The sequence below is a fragment of the Silene latifolia genome, chromosome 2, assembly GCF_048544455.1.
Source record: "Silene latifolia isolate original U9 population chromosome 2, ASM4854445v1, whole genome shotgun sequence".
NCBI classification, from domain to species: domain Eukaryota; kingdom Viridiplantae; phylum Streptophyta; class Magnoliopsida; order Caryophyllales; family Caryophyllaceae; genus Silene; species Silene latifolia.
Genome location: NC_133527.1, coordinates 89,506,044 through 89,515,686, shown reverse-complemented (window position 1 = coordinate 89,515,686; position 9,643 = coordinate 89,506,044).

Genomic DNA, 9,643 nt, shown 5'->3' with positions numbered 1-9,643 from the left:
TATGGCTTAATATTTAGGATGTATTTTCTTCATGTACTTTCTTAATGTTTAGCATATTCTTTCGGATATCTCGTATTTTTAAAGACTTTATGTTTTGTCTAATATGTTTTTTTTTCTTTTTATTTTAAAAAAAAAACAACATTTAAAATCGAAGAACACAGATGTCACTATGGTTGTGCAAATCAGTCCCTGATTCACCTACTGTTTGTCAACCTCCATCAAGATTCAACACAGACTCTTCTTCTCTTTGAGATAATTGAAGTTTCGACAGTCCTACAATAGGAGTAGTACATCATCCTAGCATTTGTCATACTTTACAAACAGTTGACAAAAAATATTCTTCATTGCGATAATTGATGTTGCCGATGACCCTACAATAGACGAGATTGTTAATCGTCCTAGAGTTCGCCGCACTTCGTGTAGCATCTTAAAAAACTCCTCTTATCCTTTGTTGATTGATGTTCTGACAGCCTCATTGAAGATGGGATTGTTGATCCATCTTGTAATCGGCCACGCATAAAAACAGATGTGAGGGACAAACATGACATTGTTAGGGCTACCTTAGGAACAAGCTGTGCAGAAGTGCCACCGATAGAAATTCTTGCTCATTTAACTGAATCACCAATTCAAACGTCATATCAAACAGACCAAGTTTTCAACAAACAACCCACTTCTGCTAGGAAACACATAGCGGCTCTTCGTAAAGTGAGAAAATTAATTGCTGAAAGGAATAAGGATGCGCCTACAAACGCTGTTGTGTCATTCAGTTTAGGTGTGTTCCCAGAAGATGAGGACTCTTCTGTTTATGCAGCACCGGAGCGGGGTAAAAAAAGAAAGAAATTGTCTGTTGATCGTCCATCTTTATATCCGAAAACAGGGAATCAATATCATTTTAGTCAGAGTCCTTCCTGTGAACCTCTCTTTGATGCTATTGACGACACGAATCCCTTCATACCTTTGACATCAATGCAATATCAGATTTCAAATTATGTGTTCACTGGCCACGGCTCTGTGGATAACAGTTGGTAATTACATACAGAAGATTTAATATTTTATATTCATTTACATAGTTCATCTTTACATATCTGCTGCTAATCATAATTCTATTACTGTTTTGTGCAGTAATACGTTATTTGAGTTCAAAAATAATGTCCTTGGTTGGGATCAACTTTTGTCATTAAAACCGTATCACTATATCTCAAGCTTTGTCATAGATTCTTGGTCGGCATATCTAAACTACAAAGAAAAGGATGGGAATCCAACCAATCCCACACGATTCTTTTTTAGTACACTTACATATGTAAGTTTGGTCATTGTTTTCATGTGTTTCAGTTTACTATTTCCAACATTTTCACATTACTAAAATTTTATCTTCATTGTGCAGTTGTTATTAATGAAGAACACAGGTGCTTCTATTGATGATCATCGTTACAAACCTTTCAAGCGCCGCATCGAAGTAGAATTAAATGAGTTTGAGTGGATTGATCTTCCATCCATTGAACTAGTGAGTCCCTCACTTCATTTAGTAATTGAAATTAAATTCAGATTATTCGTAGTAGTCTATTTAAATAGAAGTCGTGAATGTCTTGTCAAAGTTTTCAAAATGTGCTATTACTTAACATGAAATTAACCTTTATTTGTCAGTGATCTTACAATTGTTTCTTTCCCTGATGCTAGTTCTTCTTCCCTATTGCACTTGAGAATCATTTTGTGTTGTACGTTTTCGATCTGCCAAGGAAATGTCTCATTATTCTTGGCAACCGCATTAGAAGGGGGAGTGTCTTAGAAGAGTATGGTGATAGTGTACTTGAACTGGTAAATTTACATTCTCCTCAACTATGAATTATTATCGTTCACTTGCATTGGTAAATTCATGTATATTATGGTTCATCTCGTCTAATTTTTATTATTGTGTTACAGGGTGATGATTTTGCACGGTTTTTGGGTGAAAATCAATCAACTATGGAGAAAAGTAATATAGTAATGGGCATGGATCCTACAATAGCAATGCTTCCATGGAGAAATAACAGAAATATTTTTTACTGTGGTATTTACACCATGAGGCACATGGAAACATTTATGGGAATAGCCACTTGGGACTGTGGACTGTCCAAAATTGATGTCAGTTTTACATTTTAATTGTAACTTATTTAGAACAAATCAATGTTATTTTGTTGGTTATTAAATTCTAATTTCATGTTTTTTTTTTGCAGATGAGATCGTTGACAATGCTGAGATTCAAGTACCTATGCATGCTACTAACATTTGAGCACACCAAACATCGTAACAGCATTATTACACATGCATTAGCGTGTAACGACATTTCCAAATAGTTCCTGAATATGATTTATTAGTTTTCTTTTGTACTTTTGATCTTTGGCGTATGTACATCGAAGTTGTACTGGATGTGCATTCACCCAAGGTACTTGTTATAATGTACATTCTATAATGATCAGTTGTCCATTTTAAGGAAAACAAATGTTCACCAAAATCAATGATGTTGTTACTTTAATACGAGAATGTTCATTTTAAGGAAAACAAATTTACATCCTGTGTAACTTTCTTGCTTTAGGATCTCACAATTGATACAATTAATTTATATCGTGCGTGGTCATTTTAATACAAGAATGTTCATTTTAAGGAAAACAAAAAAATATACTCCGTATACACTAATAGCAATATTCGAAATTGAGTAAATATGTACAATTAGTACGTAGTATTTTAATTTAACTATTACTTCTATATCATATGTTGCACACAATTTTCCTACTTGCCCAAATAACCCCAACACACGTAAATCTAGGGTGGACCTAATAATACCCTATTATGGAAGTATAGCCAATTTATGTTCAATTATAAAACACACAATTAGGTGTAAATCTAAAATAGATAAAAGGAATACTTCTTTCAAACAATCTTTCCAAAGAAAATAGTTCTTTCAACTACGGAGTATTAGGTAACTTCTCCATAAATTTTGGTTATACTCCACCTTCGTTTTCAATACTTCTTCATTGCCAGGTAATCACGTTCATTTACTAAATTGTCCTGAATTTCGTCCATTCTTTTGGTGTATTTCTTAGGTAATTATACTTGGTTGATTTAAATCATTGACAAAATCACCTGAAAATCACGCCTCTTTTGTTGGTTACATTTTCATCTTTTCCAGTTTAATTGGATGTTCATGTCAAGTTTAATGGGATGTTATTTATTGATTACAATTGTGTGAGATTTTACGTGTGTTGGGATAATTGGGGCAAGTACGAAAATTGTGTACAACATATGAAATACGAGTAATAGGTAAATTAAAATACTAATTGTACAATTTACTCAATTTCGAATATTGCTCACAGTGTTCATCGTTTAATTAATAGTGTTTTTAAAGTTTACAGTATGATGTTCTAAATGCTATCGACCAATCAACATTTTGGCATAACCATTTTAAATCTGTCTACAGAGCAAATCATGTCATTATTTTGCTTGGGATTGGTAACAAATTCTGAAGAGGAAGACAAAAAACAATTCATTGCACATCATCTTGATGCAAAGAAGACAATGCTAGGATGGCTATTCAATGGGAAGGACGCCATAATTGCAGGGGTGGAGGATAACTATGCAAAAAACACAGTACTACAAGATGAAACTTACATGCTACAAATCTTTCAAAAAGTTAATCAAGCTGACAAACATAACATGGAAGCAGTATGCAAGTGTTGGGGGTAAGATGTTTATCTTACACAATGAGGAAGCCCGTTTAAGAGAGGAATATGAAAGCAGATTAAAGACAAGCATTTCATTTGGGGTTAGAACGACTACCAGGGATAATGTAGTAGTTTTCCGAAAGTGTCTTTGTTACTTGACAGACAATCTCTTAACAAGGAGGACATTGCACCTGTTTCAATATCATTTGGCACCCGAGTTAGAAAATCTTGTTGTTGTAGACAGTGAAGAAGAAGATTTTGACTCTATCCCAACGTCAATTTCCCGACCAGCGGTCGAACTTGCTTTTATTCTATTAAATCAAACCGAGTAATACTATATATAAACAGCTGAGGTACATTTGAGTATAAGTTTTATATTTACCTCATACCCCTTGTACCTACTGTTGATTTTCAATGTCCATTCAGAATATAAGAATATAAGTACATTCTCTTATTTGTTAATGATATTTCATTATATTGACGTAGTACCTTTTGTAACTTTTGAATTTTCGATACATCATGAAAAGAATTGTCCCATCACTGTATTTACAATGTCCATTATGTGCATTAACAATGTACCATTTAAATTAAATAATATAAAGTAATGCATCTAATAATTACACTCTCAGATGCAAGCTGTAAAATAATTCAGGTGAAAAGACACCACTATTCATGATTATTTGCTTAAATGAGACATGTGTCAAATGGCAGTTGTAAACTAATGCATGTGAAAAGACAAATAATACTACACTCATAAATTGTAACTTCTCCTATTCTTATCCAAAGCAGTTTATATATAAAAGTCACTATAAATACTTACCTAAACTAGTGTGGTAATTACAAAATCTAAGGAATAATCATACAAACCGTCTTCTTTGCCTTAAAAAGGTACTCTAATTTTTTTTTTTTTTGTTCTTATTATTTTTTCCCTGCAAAAGAAATGCATATCTTCATGTAAATAAGTATATCGAATATTATTGCAAGAATAATGCAAGATAATGGAATTGTAATATGCTCGGTAATTTATTTTATACAAATAAATGTTTCTATCTAATGTATTCCTGCCAATGTCCATTGTCATGCCTTTAAAGGAACATTTATTTTATTGATAATGTTCATAGGAAATATTGTTGTGCACTTTGATATAGCATATATAAAAATGTATTGAATTTTAATGACAGTAAACGACACAATACTATTTAATTAATATTAGAAATACTTACAAAAGCCATTCAAGACTGTTTCAAAATCAGTTTAAATATAAAACTCACTATAAATACTTGTCTAAACAAGTGTGCTAATTACAAAAATCTATGGAATAATCATATAGAAAACGTCTTCACTCCCTTGAAAAGGTGGTCTGGTTTATGTAATATAGTAGCCTATATAACATTCAGATTATTTCATTTATAAGTATTATTTGATTAATCAGTATGTTTTTTAATCTTGGAAAAGAAATATATACTATAGTCCCCCATTTAATTAAAAGTTGTTTTGTGTCCGAAAATCAAAGCGCATTTGTGGCTCGAACGTTTTGCCAAAATTAAGTATAGTAGATATTTCAATCTGGCAATGTGCTTAATATTTGCAGGAGAAGATTATTTTACCTTTTGCTGTAATCTGTTTTCACAATAACATTGTTTGCTCTTTGCATGATTATACAATGTGAAAGCCCACGTTAATTTGTTTTACCCTACAGTATGGCCTTAAATATGGTTGAAGTTGGTACTTCCCATACTGCCTTAAGTTTATTTTCACTCTTTTTAAAATACGTTTATTTTTTGCCCGAACAGAATATGAGTTCGGTTACCAATGTGGAAATAATGTCGTATATCGAGCAAAAACTCGCTAACGTTGAGTATGATCTCATTGAAACAAAACGTGAAAGAGATTTTGGATCAACATCTTATTGAGGTGCTTGGTAAAAACGAAGTATTAGAAGAACATCGGAAGGATCAGACGGGAAATCTGGACATAGTGAAATGAATGCAAAGTCACTACAACAGAGGCTGGACATTTTCAAGCGCAGATGAAGTTTACCACGGCCTGAAAGAGACAAAGATAGCCCGACAACTTGAAGCTAATAGACAAAAACAAGACACAGAGGCTGAAATGGACCGTCGGTTTCTCACCGGTGTCAATTGACGAGAATCATATGCTCTTCTTGATGGTGAAAATACTATACCTTGGCCAGCAATCGTGAAGGCTATGGAATTAATAGACGGTTATAAGAGACATCTAAAGGAGGACTTGCTGGAGGGTGAGAGCAATGTTCATCCATCTGTTTGCGAGAAACGAAAGCGTTAAGAACTTTGATGTTAATTTATGTATAATTATAATATGCGGTTAAGTTTAGAAACAAATGTGTTTTCATTAAGTATTATTGTCAGAACATATTAGTAGTTTATTATGAATGTTTATTTGAATCTAAATTATTATCATCTACCTAAGCTTTAACTGTTTAGAATTGACCCTTTCTAATGTAAAGCCAGTTACAAGACTGATCAACTATAATGTACTTTCAACATTTTACAAATGTCCATATTACTATGTAACGATGTACCAAAACTTTAACCCCGTATTTATTTCAAAGATTATCCTCTTAAAATAAGGGAATGGGTTTGAGGTTGCACTAGGCAGACCGCTGTCTGCCTAATCCAACCATAAATCCTTCACTATCCCGTTTTAGGATACTCAGCCCCCTAATTTTAATCCTGTCCCCCAAAAGGGTTCACTCGTCCCCTCTAGGGTGTCTTTTTGTCTTTCCGCCTTCGAATGATAAGCAAGGGAAAGGGTTTAGGGTTTGAATAGGGGGATCCGCGGTAGCGGTCCGCCTAATCAAACCCTAAACCCTTTCCCGTCCCGTTTTAGGATACCCGGCCCCCCAAAAAAGGGTTCACTCGTCGCCTCTAGGGTGTCTTTTTGTCTTGCCGCCTTGGAATGAGAAGCAAGGGAAAGGGTTTAGGGTTTGATTAGGGGGATCCGCGGTAGCGGTCCGCCTAATCAAACCCTAAACCCTTTCCCGTCCCGTTTTAGGATACCCGGCCCCCCAAAAAAGGGTTCACTCGTCCTCTCTAGTGTATCTTTTTGTCTTGCCACCTTCGAATGAGAAGCAAGGGAAAGGGTTTAGGGTTTGATTAGGGGGATCCGCGGTAGCGGTCCGCCTAATCAAACCCTAAACCTTTTCCCGTCCCGTTTTAGGATACCCGTTCCCCCCAAAAAGGGTTCACTCGTCCCCTCTAGGGTGTCTTTTTGTCTTGCCGCCTTCGAATGAGAAGCAAGGGAAAGGGTTTAGGTTTTGATTAGGGGGATCCGCGGTAGCGGTCCGCCTAATCAAACCCTAAACCCTTTCCCGTCCCGTTTTAGGATACCCGGCTCCCCAAAAAAAGGTTCACTCGTCCCCTCTAGGGTGTCTTTTTGTCTTGCCGCCTTCGAAAGAGAAGCAAGGGAAAGGGTTTAGGGTTTGATTAGGGGGATCCGCGGTAGCGGTCCGCCTAATCAAACCCTAAACCCTTTCCCGTCCCGTTTTAGGATACCCGACCCCCAAAAAAGGGTTCACTTGTCCCCTCTAGGGTGTCTTTTTGTCTTGCCGCCTTCGAATGAGAAGCAAGGGAAAGGGTTTAGGGTTTGATTAGGGGGATCCGCGGTAGCGGTCCGCCTAATCAAACCCTAAACCCTTTCCCGTCTCGTTTTAGGATACCCGGCCCCCCCAAAAAGGGTTCACCCGGCCCCTCTAGGGTGTCTTTTTGTCTTGCCGCCTTCAAATGAGAAGCAAGGATTCGCTTAATCCAACTATAAACTCTTTCTCGTCCCGTTCCCCCCGCCCCTGTTATACTAAAAAAAAAAAAAAGGTTTACTTGGTCCGTCGGGTGTCGTTTTTTTTTTTTTTTTTTTTTTAAAAAAAAAATATGTTGACGAGGGGGTTGAATCCCCCTCGGGTCCATGCATTCTCGCACCAACACATGGAGCATGTAAGCCACCCTTTTCGGGGACCGCAGTGGCCAAGCTTCAAGGTAACTAACTAACTATTTTAGGGTATTAAATGTATTTATCATTTCCTTTATTTTTTAATAGTTACATTACAATAGTAACTAACTACCTACAAGAAAAAAGAAATGGAGTAAAAAAATAAAAGTAGTAACCAGTTTTTAGCTCAGTCGTTTTACATTACCAGTGTAGACGTTGTCATAGGAGAATTGTTCAACAGCAGTATAATTTTGAAGTTACGCCCAATTTCCTCCGTTATACTAAGGTATTTTCTTTTCAATTTCGTTTCTTCTCTATCATAACTTAATATAATGTTTAATTTGGATCACTTAATTGTTCAATAGCAGTATAATTTTGATGTTTTGATTTCGATATTTATCTTTCGCTTTTTCTTGTTAAAAATTAATTCGGATTAATGTGCATGAATTATTTTTTCTACCTTTAGAAACACATTCGCATTGTTCTTCCCCAATTTTATATCTCTGAAGTATTCTTTTAACATTTACTTTCTAGTTTCTATTAATTTTGAATTTTTAATTGAAGGAAATAATATATATTGTTCATACAGCTTTAAATTAATGTGCGTATTGTTTTTAATATATAAATCTTTCTGAATCATCTAAAAGTACATTATCTTTGTGACTAATGTACATTTCCTAAAATTAGGTAACTGGTGATTATTTCTACATGTCAATTTTATATTTTCAATTCAATGTAATAATATAATACATTCAGTTTAAAATAATATGCCGTTTGTTTTTAATATAGGAACTGTTCTGAAATATGTAAAGAACATTATATTTGTTATTAATGTACATTTCGTAAATTTAGGTAACTGATGATTATCTCTAATTGTGAATTTTTGGGTTTTTAATTGAAGGTAATAATATAATGGACATTCAGCTTAAATTAATGTGCCGTTTGTTATTAATATAGAAATTGTTCTGAATCATCTAAAAGAACATTATATTTGCGATTAATGTACATTTCGTAAAATTTGGTAACTGATGATTATCTGTACTTGTTTCGTAATTTCATTTTATTATTACAGACTATGGAGCAGGAAGATAAAAAATCTGAAAAGCGGAGAAAAGTTACTTTTATTTTTTCACCAACTGAAAGTTCCACTGATGGTAAAAATGAGTGTGCTCCATTTACAAGAAAGCGTAAATCAGCTACTATTAACAGTAAATCTAAGTCTATAAAATCTTTCGCAAAGAAGATAAATGAAGAAAGTGACGATGATCTTCGGTTAAGAAACAAATTGTTTCGTTAATAAACAAATTGTTCTTGCAAAGAAAGAAAGTCCTCAAAAGGGTAAAGTAAGTAATAAGATGGTATTGGGTTCCAATTGTAAGCAGAAGTTTGATTTCTCTTCGTTTAAAAGTGCATATACGAGAATGTCTCCTACAGGAGTAGTTGAACGTTTGTCATACGAACAGTGGTGCGCGCTAGAAGAGATTGGATTTAGTGGGCTGTTTTGGTTAAGAGTTCGTTCCATTCCTTTAAAGCTTGGGTCTTGGTTAATTAAGCAAAGTATAACCCATACCAAAACTGTATCGATCTTCTTGATGGTGAGAAGTTGTACTTGAAGGTTTCTGATGTAAGATCAACATTTGGATTTCCAATAGGCCCTAAAACAGTTGAATTATCCAAAACTCATACTGAATCAGAAGAGTTTCAAGAGTTTTATGGCAAATGGAAGCAACAATTTGGCATAAAAGATGGACAAGTTCCACTCAAAACGCCTGAGAATTGGTTGATAAATCATGATCATGGTGGTGATGAATTCAAGGTTAACTTTGTTGTGTTTGCTGTTACTTTGCAAATGAGAAACACGCAAAAGCCTTTGGTTAATCATCATGTTTTAAAATCGTTGATGAATGTTGATGAAATCAAAGATTACAATTGGTGTTCCTTTTTGTTAAAAAGTTTGCAAGAAAGCAAGATTGAGTGGG